The sequence below is a fragment of the Rhinoderma darwinii genome, chromosome 1 (assembly GCF_050947455.1).
Source record: "Rhinoderma darwinii isolate aRhiDar2 chromosome 1, aRhiDar2.hap1, whole genome shotgun sequence".
In the NCBI taxonomy this organism is placed as follows: domain Eukaryota; kingdom Metazoa; phylum Chordata; class Amphibia; order Anura; family Rhinodermatidae; genus Rhinoderma; species Rhinoderma darwinii.
Window position 1 is genome coordinate 418,283,432 of NC_134687.1, and position 16,388 is coordinate 418,299,819.

Below are 16,388 nucleotides of genomic sequence, written 5' to 3' on the forward strand. Positions count from 1 at the left end.
AGCAGCAGTCGCCAGCCCTGATTGCATGGCAGGGCTGGCGATCTGCTAGCAACCTCTAAGATGCAGCGATCGCTGCATCTAAGGGGTTAATGACAGGGATCGGAGCTAGCTCCGGTTCCTGCCGTTACAGGTGGATGTCAGCTGTAACATACAGCTGACATCCACCGCTGATGACACCGGCTCAGTTCCTGAGTCGGCGCCATCTTGCCGTCGGCTACGGAAGCCTCTCGGGCTCCGCCGCCGGGCGGGTCCTGGAAGGCTTCCATGCTAGGCAGACCGGGAGGCCAGTATTAGGCCTCCGGGTGCCATTGCAGCCACCGGAACCCCAGCAATTTCATTAGCTTAAATGCAGCGAGCGCGTTTGAGCACTGCATTTAAGCGGTTAATGGCAGAGATCGGAGCTAGCCTCCGGTTCCTGCCGTTACAGGTGGATGTCAGCTGTAACATACAGCTGACATCCACCGCTGATGACACCGGCTTAGCTCCTGAGCCGGCGTCATCTTGTCGTCGGCTACGGAAGCCTTTCAGGCTCCGCCGCCAGGCGGGTCCTGCAAGGTTTCCATGCTAGGCAGACAGGGAGGTCAGTATTAGGCCTCCGGCTGCCATTACAGCCATCGGAAACCCAGCAATTTCATTGCTGGGGTTCCGATGAGCTGCAAACAGCTTAAATGCAGCAATTGCGTTTGAGCGCTGCATTTAAGGGGATAATGGCAGGGATAGGAGCTTGCTCCGGTCCTGCCGTTACAGGTGGATGTCAGCTGTAACATACAGCTGACATCCACCGCTGATGACGCCGACTCAGCTCCTGAGACGGCGCCATCTTGCCGTCAGCTACGGAAGCCTTTCAGGCTCCGCCGCCGGGTGGGTCCTGGAAGGTTTCCATGCTAGGCAGACTGGGAGGCCAGTATTAGGCCATTTCAGCCACCAGAACCCCAGCAATTTCATTAACTTAAATGCAGCGATCGCGTTTGAGCGCTGCATTTAAGAGGTTAATGGCAGGGATCGGAGCTTGTTCCGGTTCCTGCCGTTACAGGTGGATGTCTGCTCCTGAGCCGGCGCCATCTTGCCGTCGGCTATGGAAGCCTTTCAGGCTCCGCCGCCGGGCGGGTCCTGGAAGGCTTCCATGCTAGACAGACCGGGAGGCCAGTATTAGGCCCCCGGCTGCCATTGCAGCCACTGGAACCCCAGTAATTTCCTTGCTGAGGTTCCGATGAGCTGCAAACAGCTTAAATGCAGTGATCGCGTTTGAGTGCTGCATTTAAGGGGTTAATGGTGGGGATCGAAGCTAATTTCGGTCCCCGCCATTACAGCCGGATGTCAACTGTAAGATACCGCTGACATCCGGCGATGGTGGCACCGACTCAGCTTCTGAGCCAGTGTCCACTATTTGTCGTATGGATACGGCAAAATGTGGGAAGCACTAGCTTCCATGACGTATCCATACGACAAATGTCGGGAAGGGGTTAAAAATTTGTTTTACTTTTTTAGATACGGCTGCTCTGTATTCTTTATACAGAGCAGCTGTATCTAGCGCTATTCACTGAATCCGTCAGTCCCACAGACCTGACGGCTTCAGTGACAGCGGTGATCCACCAGTAAACTGTCACATCTAAGTTATGAACTTAGATGTGATAGATATAGCGTTAGATATAGCTGCTCTATATCTAACAAAGTAAAACAAATATTTAATAAAAAGTATTTACAAAGTTACACAAAACACACTGATACACCTTTTTATGAAAAAAAAATTTGACTTTCAAAGGTTTACATAGATACATGACAACTGCCTAGAATGGAGAGCGGTAGCTTAGTCCATATTTCCAGCTCTTCTTTTATATTAGAGAATAAAGTTTAATTCCAAGATATGTTTTGTAAGATTGAGATATTTTTATACCCGTGCTTTATATTCTGGGGTCAGTTTCATGTGGAAAGTTGGTTAGGCCCTGTAGTTCACATTTACTAGAGTTAATTTTGAAACCTGGAAATTAGTTAAATTATTTGCTTTAGTTGAGCTTCAGGTTTAGCAAGAAATAGCAGAATATCAACCGCAAAGATTGCTGCTCTAACTATTTCATACCCTGCCGTCAAATATCTGGCCATATTCCAGCTGCCTGTGACACAAGAGTTTCTGGGTTCAAAACATGACACTGGTGCTCTGACAAACCTCACTTTCGAGGGACCCACTAATGTTGGTAGTAGGCTTGCTAATGTATTGGCTAATATTTTTTATATTAGCCAACCTTTGAAGACACTTTTTATTTAATGTAATGTATGTGCTTTGTCATTTTAAACATCTGTTTAAAATACATTTATTAAAGATTGTATTCAGTATTATCACTGCAGCTATTATGTATCCACTATACATATATATTGATGCCGCTGTAAGTTGAATCTGTCACTCAGCTGACAGCGGCTCCACTGACAAACAATCTAACCCTATTACTGATCAAATCTAAGTTAGCCGAGTATAGTAGTACATTAGGGCTGAGAAAATCTGTTGTCTGGATATCTACCTGGGCCTTTCGATTAAGTAAAATGCGCTATGTTCTTGCTTAGCAACACTAGTTGTTCTAGTGCAATGTGGTAGTGTAAATTTTAAAAGGAATTGTTCTCCCTGCTCCTGCGCTGATTTTTGTATTTGTGTATAGTGTTTTGTAACAATTCTTTAGTGACCCATTTTTTTTCCTGGGGTCTGCATGTATCCGATGGTATCATTTCGTTTTGAAATTGCGGTTTGAAGTCCATATCCCTCTGCTAGAACTGCTAGTAACCTGCCTGATTTATTTCCGAAACCGAACAATTCTGCTTCGTATAATGGTCTGTGGAACCTTTCTCTGCTATCTAACCAGAGTTAAAAGGACTGTAGCATCGGCCCACCTTACATAGTTTTCTGCTATTGGGGTGGTCTGGATAGTAGTATATATTTGGCGCAGTTTCTCACTACATATTGCATATTGTTGCATGGTTTGTTTTTTCACTCGGGCTACTTATTCTATTAGTCATCCCCGTAGGGCTAGCTCCCCTACGTTACCTTTATTATAACTGTCATACTAACTGTCATACTAAAATCACCAACCTCTAAGTAGTTCTTTTAATGTATCTTCCTTTGATAAAAAGTAGGGAATCTCCATATCAAGTCTCCTGCTTTGCGGTATGTATTTGTCAGCATAAAGGTTATTGGGGCATGGTCAGTTATTAACATCTGATTTATTTCAATATGTTCAAAGAACATAATCAATCACAAGACCATGACCTACACATGTGAGAGAAAAATGTAAGTTCTCCCTCATCCAGGTGGAAATAACACCAGGCATCTGTGTCCATCTGTCACCAGTTCTCTTCTAGATGTTTTTTATTGTTGTTTTTTTTGTTTTTCGGTCCTCAGTCAGACTGACCACAGTCTTAGGTTCCTTGCCTATCAGTTTATTAGGGCAGGTATCTATAAGTAAGTCAGTTTGCAATTTCTGAAGTATATCAATTTTATACTGTTGCATAGCCAGTTTAGGGCAAGGAAATGCAAAACAGAGAGGGCATCTGGTATTTAGCTATACAGATCATAAATTGTATACATTAAGTTTCATGTGGACAGGAATGTCAAACATATAAAACAAAAGTTTAACCAACTGTAACTTTAACATTTGCTTCACTTCTTCTCAATGAATTTCTTATTAGTGACATTGCACTTTTTTCTAGCATGCCCGTGCCCACATTTTTACCACCAATTTCTATTGTTACCACAACCACGGTTTAGATTTTTCATTTATTTATTATTATTTCTCCCCCCACTATTTTCCTCCTAACTACACTCACATTATTTAACGCTCTTGTACCCAGTGAACTGTGAAGTCGCAAAATCAGCGTGATTTCCGCATTCTTTGTTTTTATATTCCTATAGCAAAAATAAGTGTATAGTATAGTTCATGCACCTGGTATTGCATCAGTTCATGACTAGGACACGTGGCGTAGCAGTCTTCAGTTGACGCGTTCTGTATTCTGAGGTGTTAAAGGGCGCTTTATGCCAGATGCTCCCTGTTTGAGGTCGCACTAAGAAGCTTGTAACTTGCTGGCGTTCTTCTGTCGCATCTTTATCCATATTTCGATCTTCCAGGAGAACTGATAGCGTTATCTCTGCCTCATGATGGATCTGTATGGGTTCATCTGGGTAGATAACTCGCAGTATAGCTGAGTACTGTAACTAAAACTTGCAGCTTTTACAGTGAAGAGCAGTGCATATTCTTCCAAAAGCTTGAGAGCAAACTCATCCAATTAGTCTCCAAATTGCATGAGCTGCAGTCCTAATTTCATCGGTTGCGTTTCTTTTTTAGTGTTTTTCTGTTAAAGATAAAACAGTTACTTTTCAAGGTCGTTTTGGCTGGTCTTTGGATTATCTGGCTGTTATTTGCATTTCTGGACCTTTGTGGTGTGCTCTTTCTATTTTACATATGCCATCGAGACCCAGGGCAACAGGTATATCGTGTTAACAAATACATTGCAGTCGAGAGGCAGGTACTTGTTCCAGTGAACCTATGGTACTGAGAATATTTCCGTGAGATCTACTTTATCCACCATGCGTTCTTTTACTTTCATGAGTTCTTTAATCTATGTATGCATGCAGGGGCGTAACTAGGAAAGACTGGGCCTCATAGCAAACTCTTGACCGGGGCACCCCCCCCCGGGTGCCACAAGCAGCCCCCCTTATAAATAGTGCACCCTGTAGCATGTGCCATACAGCCCCCTGTAGACAGTGCTATATAGCCCCACCTATAGACAGTGTCACATCCCATTTGTAGATAGCGCCCCCACCTCCCCCTTGTAGATAGTGCTATACAGCCCCACTGTAGATATTGCCATAAAGCCCCCACTGTATATAGTGCTATACAGCTCGCACTGTATATAGTGCCACACAGCCCCCCTCCCTTGTATATAGTGCCACACAGCTCCCCCTTAGTAGATAGTGCCACACACAGACCCCTGTAGATTGCGCCACACTCAGCCCCCTGTAGGTAGAGCCACAACCCTCCCCCTTGTAAATAGTGAGATACAGTTCCCCCATGTGTATAGTGCCACACAGCTCCCGCTTGTGTATAGTGCCACACAGACCCCTTGTGTATAGTGCCACAAGGCAAAGGCGCATCCGAGAAAGTTGTATTAGCCAGGGAGATGTCGCTCAAACATGGAAAGGTGGGTTTGGAGGAAGGACTATCTGACTCTTCAGGATAGTGGCAGCACCCCATGACCCATTAATGAGTAATTAGCATATAGTGTGCGCCATTTTAAAAGTGGATTTTAAAGATTTTGCTGCATCTGAAAAAACATACAGGGGAATATTGTCAGGTCATGTATTATCGCATGGTGGCGGTTCAAGGGGTTAAAACTATCAGACAGATTCCCATTAAATATACAATGATTTGAGAACAATTCCATCTGCCTTGCAATTTTGTTTTTATAAATATATCCTACATAATTACAGCTACAGAAGCAAGCTCATACATATCTACAGTACCACAACCAAGCTCAGTACATAAATGCAGCACTAGAACCAGGCTCAGTACATATATACAATACCAGAACCAAGCTCAGTACATATATACATCCCCAGAACCAAACTCATTACATATACACTACCGTTCAAAAGTTTGGGGTCACCGAGACAATTTTGTGTTTTCCATGAAAACTCACACTTATATTTATCAAATGAGTTGCAAAATGACTAGAAAATATAGTCAAGACATTGACAAGGTTAGAAATAATGATTTTTATTTGAAATAATAATTTTCTCCTTCAAACTTTGCTTTTGTCAAAGAATGCTCCATTTGCAGCAATTACAGCATTGCAGACCTTTGGCATTCTAGCTGTTAATTTGCTGAGGTAATCGGGAGAAATTTCACCCCATGCTTCCAGAAGCCCCTCCCACAAGTTGGATTGGCTTGATGGGCACTTCTTGCGTACCATACGGTCAAGCTGCTCCCACAACAGCTCTATGGGGTTGAGATCTGGTGACTGCGCTGGCCACTCCATTACAGATAGAATACCAGCTGCCTGCTTCTTCCCTAAATAGTTCTTGCATAATTTGGAGGTGTGTTTTGGGTCATTATCCTGTTGTAGGATGAAATTGGCTCCAATCAAGCGCTGTCCACAGGGTATGGCATGTGCGTTGCAAAATGGAGTGATAGCCTTCTTTATTCAAAATCCCTTTTACCTTGTACAAATCTCCCACTTTACCAGCACCAAAGCAACCCCAGACCATCACATTACCTCCACCATGCTTGACAGATGGCGTCAGGCACTCTTCTAGCATCTTTTCAGTTGTTCTGCGTCTCACAAATGTTCTTCTGTGTGATCCAAACACCTCAAACTTCGATTCGTCTGTCCATAACACTTTTTTTCAATCTTCCTCTGTCCAATGTCTGTGTGCTTTTGCCCATATTAATCTTTTCCTTTTATTAGCCAGTCTCAGATATGGCTTTTTCTTTGCCACTCTGTCCTGAAGGCCAGCATCCCGGAGTCGCCTCTTCACTGTAGACGTTGACACTGGCGTTTTGCGTGTACTATTTAATGAAGCTGCCAGTTGAGGACCTGTGAGGCGTCTATTTCTCAAACTAGAGACTCTAATGTACTTGTCTTGTTGCTCAGTTGTACAGCGGGGCCTCCCACTTCTCTTTCTACTCTGGTTAGAGCCTGTTTGTGCTGTCCTCTGAAGGGAGTAGTACACACCGTTGTAGGAAATCTTCAGTTTCTTGGCAATTTCTCGCATGGAATAGTCTTCATTTCTAAGAACAAGAATAGACTGTCGAGTTTCACATGAAAGCTCTCTTTTTCTAGCCATTTTGAGAGTTTAATCGAACCCACAAATGTCATGCTCCAGATTCTCAACTAGCTCAAAGGAAGGTCAGTTTTATAGCTCCTCTAAACAGCACAAGGGTTTTAAAGTGTTTTCTAATCATCCATTAGCCTTCTAACACAGTTAGCAAACACAATGTACCATTAGAACACTGGAGTGATGGTTGCTGGAAATGGGCCTCTATACACCTATGTAGATATTGCATTAAAAACCAGATGTTTGCAGCTAGAATAGTTATTTAGCACATTAACAATGTATAGAGTGTATTTCTGATTAATTTAATGTTATCTTCATTGAAAAAAACTGTGCTTTTCTTTCCAAAATAAGGAAATTTCTAAGTGACCCTAAACTTTTGAACGGTAGTGTATACAGCACCAAAACCAATCTCATATGTATATACAGCACCAGAACAAAGCTCAGTACTTACATACAGCATCAGAACCAAGATCTATACATATAAACAACACCAGAACAAATACAGCTCAATTTAGTGCAACCCCTGCCGTATGGGTTTGTACGGCGTAAAACTACAGCTCCCAGCATGGACCGAACAATGGTAAGCATATGCTGGGACATGTTGTTTCACCCAAAAAATCATACCACCCATCATCTCGCTGCAGATCAAACAGTGACTACAGTGCTGATTAGAGGCAGAATAAACATTGACATTAAGTGACTCACCGGTGATGTCTTAGATTCTAGTTCTTTTCTTCTCCCTCTGGTCCAGACCTCTATGATGGATTTCTCCCGGCCACGACGCATTTCTGCAGTTTTCCGCTCAGATGTCTTCAGATTCTCACTTTTAAAACATTTTTGCACCTATAAACGAAGTTAAAATTCTCGACACCTCAAAATATAATAAAGCGCCATACACTGCACCTAACTATAATAGCGCCATACACTGTGTCCCTGATTATAATAGTACGATAAACTGTCACACACACACACACACACACACACACACCGTGCCCCCTGTAGATAGAGCCCCCATAGCCCCTGTAGATAGTGACCCACATAGAGCCTCTATAGATAGTGTCCTACACAGAAGCCTCTATAGATAGTGTCCCACATACAACCCTCTGTAGATAGTGCCCATATATGGACTCCAGAGCTGCAAGGCAATAGTGCTAACCACTGAGCCACCGTGCTGCCCTACATATAGGTTCCCTTATAGATAGTGCTCCACGTATAGCCCACCTCTGTAGATAGTGTCTCACATATAGCTCCCCCTCTATATAGTGTCCCACATATAGCCCACCCTGTATACAGTGTCCAACATATAGCCACCCTGTAGCTAGTGCCCCACAGGTAACCCACCCCTGTATATAGTGTCCCACATATAGCCCACACCATAGAAAGTGCCCTAAAAATAGCTCCCTTATAGATAGTGCTCTACATATAGCCCACCCCTGTATAGTGTCTCACATATAGCTCCCCCTGTATATAGTGCCCCACATATTGACCCCCCTGTAGATAGTGGCCCACATCCCCACATATAGACCCCCCTGTAGATAGTGGCCCACATCCCAACATATAGACCCCCCTGTATATAGTGGCCCACATCCCCACATATAGAACCCCCCCTGTAGATAGTGGCCCACATCCCCACATATAGACCTCCCTGTATATAGTGGCCCACATATAGACCACCCCTGTATATAGTAGCCCACATATAGATCCCCCCTGTATATAGTGGCCCACATCCCCACATATAGACTCCCCTGTATATAGTGTCCCACATCCCCCCATATAGACCCCCCTGTAGATAGTGCCCCACATCTCACATATAGACCCAGTGTAGATAGTGGCCCACAAAGAGACACACCTCCCCCTGTAGATAGAGCCCCCACTATAGATAATGCCACTCACAGTTTTATTAGAACAAAACACAAAAAACATTACATACTCACATGATCCCGTTCCCACGCCGTCCGATAGCAATGGTGATCTGCTCTCTTCTGAGCAGGTCTGCTGGAGATGAACGACGTGCCGTTCAATGACGCTGATTGGCGCGGCAGAATGACTTGCCCCGTCAATCAGCGCCTTTCAAGCACGTAAGCGGCGCGATGATATCATCGTGCCACTAGCATTGTTGAAAGGCGGTGATTGGTGGGGCAAGTCATTTTGCCCCGCCAATCAGCGTCATTGTAAGGTGCTGATTGGTCAGGCACGGAACATGCCCGGCCATTCAGCGCTAATGCATGTGTTTGGCTGTCGCTAGCACCGGGGCCCCCTCCGGTGCTGGCGATGCCTACGGGCATGAGAGGGCCTGTGTCGCCCGGCCCATACTTGTTGGAGGCTCGGCGGCACGGGCCCCGTAGTAGCACCTGCTAGCAGCGCCACCGGGCATATGCGGGGGTGTGTTGGCTGGCGGCACGGGCCCTGTCAAGCCAAGGGCCCTGTAGTAGCTGCTACGGCTGCTACCCCGGTAGTTACGCGAATGTCTGCATGCATTAAATGTCGGCTGCATTTCTCATTTATTTTTGATGCAGCTTTTGTTTTTATTGGGAAATCTCTTCAGGATTATAAACCACTACAATATCCAGTTATAACTAAATGTCCAACAGGTGTAAATGTCCAACAGAAAATCTGCAGCAGAATTTAAAAAAAAAAATGCTGGCAAATCTGTCACAAAAATACACACGATAGCATTTCTGCGCATATTGCTGCAGAAATACTATGTTTTTTCTGCAGCAGTTTTACCTGCTAATTTTGTGTCAAGCATTGATTATAGCAAACTATATGTGCACCTGCGAATTTCCAGCAGTTTTTACTGTGTTTCCGCTACATAAACGATGTACAAAACTCAACTTGCATATTTTAGCGCAGAATTTATGCTCCCCATTCAAGTCTATGGGTCAAAAACACAGTATCTCTGCACAGAATACTTCCCGCACAACTTTTCTGCTATTTTTTTTTGCAACGTGGCTAAGATTTTCTAAATTGTATTCCTGGCTTTGACTCCTGACTATGCCCATTCAACAACAACAGTTTAAACAATGGCTTGCTTTGATTATGTAATTTGCATTACACATCTCTAGACTAAAGGCCCTATTACAATGGCCAATTTTGGCCGATGCAGCGAGTGCCGATCAATGAGACAGCTTGTTGATCGGAGCTCGTTTGCTCCCGTCACAAGGAGCTATGTATGGGGACAAGCATTCGTTACTCCGATCTCTCATCCCATACATTATTATCATGACGGCAGCGCGTCTCCCTGTTTACACAGGGAAATGTGTTGCCGACAACGATAATATTTAACTTTTTTAAAACTATACAATCAGCAGGTGAACGAACATTTTCTTGTTCATCTGCTGATCACTGCCCTGTTTACACAGGGCAATTATCGGCAACGATCGTTCTATGAACGATAATTTGCCCGATAATTGCCCAGTGTAAAACCCCCTTTACTGTTGCAAGGGTCACAATCTGCGGATTCAACTAAGAAAGGTCATACCTCTGAGAGGAGGTTAAAGATGTAGAAAAGTGACTATATTGCCATGTCATAATCTATCATACATTAGACTCCCTTTATTTTTTTTATTTTGTATATTATAATATTAATAATATTTTATTTGATTTTGTAATATTTAGACCATACATTTCTGCTTGGTAGAGAGATGTCCTATCTAGTAAACTGTCTTGTCACGATGCGGGGTGTGGACCCACTGGGCCGTACCGCGTAGCGGGATGGCAGCTGGCCAAACAGGTAAAGTACAGAGTCAATAGTTCAGAGAGGATACCTGAGGCAACATAGACAGTAGGAAGGCAGGCACGTCTGAGACCAGGCGGCGGGTAGACGTCAGGCGTGACGTAGCAAAACAGGTGTGGAACGCAGCACAATATGGCAACAGCTCAACACGGCACTAGTACAGGATAGCACGGAAAAAGGATACAGGATACAGGAACAGGGTACACTGGGAAACTGGAAGACACTAGGAGACCATTAGCACGACAAACTTCGGGTAACAAACAACGCTCTGGCAAGGAACAAGAGGGCAGAGCCCTTTTTATAGCCCAGAGCATCCTGGGCTAGATTGCAGACTTCCTGTAATATGCGCGCACTGGCCCTTTAAGACAGTCTCGAAGTGAGTGCCGGCGCCTCACAGGAGGACGACACTGCAAACAAGTCGGATGTCCATGGCCACGGCGGTCGAGGGTAAGTCAGAACGACGGCCTGTAGCCATAGACGTTACAGTATCCCCCCTCTTATGCCCCCTCTTTTTGGGACCAGAGCAGGAGAGAAACTTCCTCATGAGGACAGGAGCATCGATGTTCTCCTCTGGCTCCTAAGACCTCTCTTCTGGGCAGAACCCCCTCCAATCCACTAAATAAAATGTCCTTCCTCCCACCTTTTTGGTGGCCAGAATCTCCCTTACTTCAAAAGTCCCAGATGAGCCGCCACAGACCACTGCGGAACTAGGAGTCCTGGAGTTGCGGTTCAGGACCACAGTCTTCAGCAAGGAGACATGGAAGAAGTTATAAGTAATTCGTGAAAAACGGGAATACGTACGGCGCTGCTACTCACATATCGCATATGGCCTGAGGAAGATGCCGGTGCGGCATTGAAACGCGTAGCCTTGATTAAATAAACATCATCAAATTATAGCAAATGTATCATTATTGAGTAGCAGCGCCATACGTATTCCCGTTTTTCACTAATTACTTATTACTCTGCACGGGGGCCAGCAGGCTTGACCGTTTGGGATTTCGGCAGCAGCACTCACTGCTATCCACCTGTTTAACGTGATTGATCTACCTTCCTGTGGTAAGCATCCACTTGTCATTCATTCACTGTCATTTCTGGGCTTACTCACACTATGTGGCGCCGTGTTTTTTCCTTGCATTTATATGGAAGGAGTTAGGAATGTTGAAGGCAGGAGGCAGCCGCAGCTTGTAAGATATCGGGTTGATCTGTAGCAGGATTTCGAAGGGTCCGAGGAACCTAGGGGCAAATTTGCACGACGGCACCCTCAGTCGGATATTCCTTGAAGACAACCAGAATTTAGTCCCTGAAAGAAATTGCGGAGGAGCCCGTCTTCTTGTATCTGCCTTTCTCTTCATGCGGTCCACCGCCAGCAAAATAGAAGACCGGGTCTGTTGCCATATATGTAGAAAGTCCCTGAAGGTCGAGACAGGAAGAGGTATACGAGGATGTTGGCCGTAGATGATGAAGAATGGACTAGAAGTGGTAGACTCACTAGTGTGGTTATTATAAGAGAACTCTGCCCATGGGTGCAGCTGCACCCAGTCATCATGCCGCCTGGAAACAAAGTGACACAGATAGTTCTCCATAATCTGGTTAACCCTCTTGACTTGCCCATTGGACTGGGGATGATAGGCGGAAGAGAAGTCCAATTTTACACCGAGGAGACCGCAGAGTGCTATCCAAAAATTTTGAGGTGAACTGGACCCCTCGATCCGAGACAATATGTAGGGGCAAGCCGTGCAGACGGAAAATATGTTGAATGAATAGGTCAGCCAATCGCGTAGCAGACGGCAGACCGCTCAAGGGAACGAAATGAGCCATCTTAGAAAATCGATCCACCACCACCCAGATCACACTGCAACCTGCAGAAGGAGGAAGGTCCATGACAAAGTCCATTGCGACATGCTGCCAGGGAGCAACGGGCACAGGCAGTGGTTGGAGCAGGCCAGCAAGTCTGGAGTGAGCAACTTTATTTGCTGCGCATACCGTGCATGAGGAGACAAAGTCCATAACATCTTTGGGTAGCGTGACCAGAACTGACGGGTGATTAGATCTTGGATCTTACGAGCACCCGCGTGAATTGCCCGCTTAGAATTGTTACCCCAGCGAAGAATGTCTCTAACTTGCAGGGGGTTCAGAGAGAAGATGAAGGATGGATCAATAATATTCTGTGGGGACTCCACAGTGTCCTCAGTTTCAAAAGACCTAGACAAGGCGTCGGCTCTCACATTCTTGTCGGCAGGTCAGTAGAGGAGTTTGAACCGAAACCGAGCAAAGAACAACGACCACCTGGCTTGACGAGGATTCAACCGCTGGGCCGTCTGTAGGTAGGTCAAGTTCTTGTGATCCGTGAAGACCAGGATAGGATGAACTGCGCCCTGCAGTAGATGTTTCCACTCCTGCAGAGCCAGCTTGATGGCCAGTAACTCCCGGTCCCCAATTGAGTAGTTGCGCTCTGCGAAAGAAAACAGCTTGGAATAGTAGCCACATACCACAGTCTTGCCTTTCGAAACTCTCTGGAACAACAGTGTACTAGCACCAATGGAGGAAGCGTCCACCTCTAACGAAAACTGTACTGATACATCAGGGTGGTGCAGAATAGAGGCTGACGTGAAGGCTTTCTTTAACCCCTTAATGACCGGGCCTGAAAAAACCTTAATGACCAGCTCAATTTTTCTGTTTTTGCCTCTCTGCGTTTCAGCAGCCATAACTTTTTTATTTTTTCATTGACGTAGCTGTATGAGGTCTTGTTTTATGCGAGAGAAATAGTATTTTTTTTCCCCACAGTTTGGGGGAAAAAAAATTTTTTTTTACGCCGTGAATATAGGAAAAAGCTATTCTCGGAATAGTTTTTTTGGTTTATTTTTTAACCCGTTCATGTTTCACGCTAAATAACCCATTAGATTAATTCTTCAGGTTATTACGGTCGTGTAGATACCTAATATGCGTAGGTTTTTTGTTTTTATTTAGTGTAGGGGCAATAAAATGTATTTAATGCAAAATAAAGACTCTTTTTGGGACTTTTTTTATTTATTTATTTGTTTTGTTACTTTTTTTTTTTTAATCCCATCAAGGGATAACTTTATTTGTAACTTTATTTTTTACTTGTAATGTATTAGCATACTTCTGTACGCTAATACATTACACTGTGTCACTATGACACAGGCTGCTGATCGGGCAGCACATAGTGTGCCCGAACAGCAGGCACATGGAACAGCGCTGGGGTCCTTTGTAGGTCCCCAGGGCTGACTGCAGAGGGATTCCCCATTGTTTGATCGCATCACTGGAATCCCGGTGATGCAATCAAAGGGGGGAATTCCCTTTGATCATGCCGCGGTCACGGACCACGGTAATCAAAGGGTTAAACAGCTGGGGTCCGAATGTTTGCGACCCCAGCTGTGTTCAGGAGGCTGCTCTAAGATCAGGAGCTGTTAGTAACAGCTCCTGCTTAGAGGATGAGCGCTCACACGGCCCTTTAAGACCGTGTACGCGCCCTCTGTAGACAGTCTCGGTATCCGGAAGTGAGTGCCGCGCCTCATAGGAGGATGACGCTGCACACAAGTCGAATGTCCATGACCACTGCTGTCGAGGGTAAATCAGAACGACGAGCTGTGGCCATAGACGTTACATGTCTTCTCATAACATGATGTAATTTAAACATATAATGTTTAATCTAGGGATCTAATAAGGTTCTGCTTTGGCCTCTGGGGTGTCAACTTCCGTAAAATATACAGAACAGAACTCTGGATTAAAAGCATAAGTAAAAAAATAAATAGGAAGTTTTGATTTACTCCTGGCACCGATTATTCAATGCAGCGGTAGATATGCGACCCAATCTGCCTTATGCTCGTAGATATAGCAACTCAGAAACTGTTATAAACTGCGGTTCTGGTGCTTAATTTGCACATTAGTTTCTGGATTATGGCAATGAGATGAATTTACATTATTTACTGAAGGGGTTAATAACTGCATTAACTTTGGAGAATGGAAGATCGGTAATAAAATCCACCAAAATATGGGTCCTTGTTCTTTTAGGCACCAACAATGGCTGTAAGAATCCCGAGTGGAGAATATGAGTCTGTATAGCCTGTTTCTATAAGATCGATAGTCACTGATGACACAACAATCCCCTCAAGAACTATTGGTACCTCCTCAACCTCATAATATTGCATGGAGACAAAACTGCCTGGAAAGGCATTTGCTTTGACATTCATGGAGCCTGTTCTGTATATAATAATACAATTATAACTACCCAAAATTAATGCTCGTCTAGCCTGTCTGAGGTTTAGAGATGAGCGAATAGATTCTAATCTAATGAAAATCGGTTCGAACATCTCAAACGTTACAGATTCTGCAAAATTGCATCCACCTGCTGCAATTTTACAGATTTGAAAAAGGAAGAGAGAAGAAGAGGAACTAAATAAAATAAAAATACCATAGTCACCTAGTCTCCCGTCGTGACGTGTCCCTGCTAGCCTCCTGAGATGGTCACATGAAACAAAATTACTTCATTTCAGGTGGCCAAGAACACATAACAGCAGCTGTCACATAGGATAAAACAACGTCATCTCAGGAGGCCGGCAGTGACACGTCACTACTGGAGACCAGTGGAGGTGAGTATGGTATTTTTTAAATTTATTTTAGTAGTGAAATCGCAAGTGCCTGATTGCCCGGCATAACCCTCCTGATGTCTTCTAGGAATGTATTCAACTTGGATATAGTCTTAAAAGATATCAGAGAATCAGACAGGGCAATTGGGGTACTTTCAATTAGTGACAAATTTATTCAAATTGGACAGCCCCGAAATGAATTTTGGGGAATTCGCTCATCTCTACTGAGGTTCAATACTTTTTCAGACTTCTACAAAAATCTTGTGGTCAGTAATTACCATATTGTGGCTTTCTGCTTTCTCAAGGTAAAGTCTCCACTTTTTAATTGTCCATTTTATGGCTAACAATAACCAATATCAAAATTCCTTTCTGCTGAGGAAAACTTACATAAGAAATAGGCATGTTATGTAAATTAGTAAGATAATTGAATAGTACTTCACCCACCCCCACTTCAGAGGCATCCACCTTAACAATGGTTGATGTGGATAGGGCTGTCTAAGTATAAGTGCTGTGGTATCGTAAAAGATTTTGGCCTTCACTCAGAATCTTTTTTGATCAGATCCTTTGGGAAACCGATAATAAACTTTCTGTAGTAATTGGCAAAAGTCTAGGAACCTCTGTATCCCCTTTTGTTTTTTGTTTTTAGACCTTAAAAGATAAACGCCTGGACTAAAGCAAGATCCATCCTAAATTCTGTGGCTGAAATTATATACTCAAGAATAGTACCTTAAATACAAATTTTTGAGGTTTTGCAAATAAATTATTTTAACACAATTTTTACAAGACTGTACTAAAATTAAAAACATGACTAGCCAGTTTCTTTGAAAAATCTTTTTATTATTATTATTATTATTTTTACTATGCTTATCAAGATACACAACCATAAACCTGCCACAATATCCCTATTAATGTCATTGATGAAGTCCTGAAAAAATGCTGGAGTTTTACATCAAGGGGCATTATAAGATATTTATAATGCTTTTTAGGAGTATTAAAGAGAGCCTGTCACTAGGTCAAATAAGTTGAACCTGTACCAGAGATTCGGCCCACTGTTGTTTTTGCTACCCATGTGCTAATTTGTTGTAGTTAGCCAACAGGGTAGAGCTAGCTTCCCTGTCTCTCTGATGCTTACCAATCAGCACGTGGCAGGTGAGGGTAGCTCACACCCTGTTGGCTAACTACAGCAAATTAGTATAGAATGAGCCAACACAATAGTGGGCCATATCTC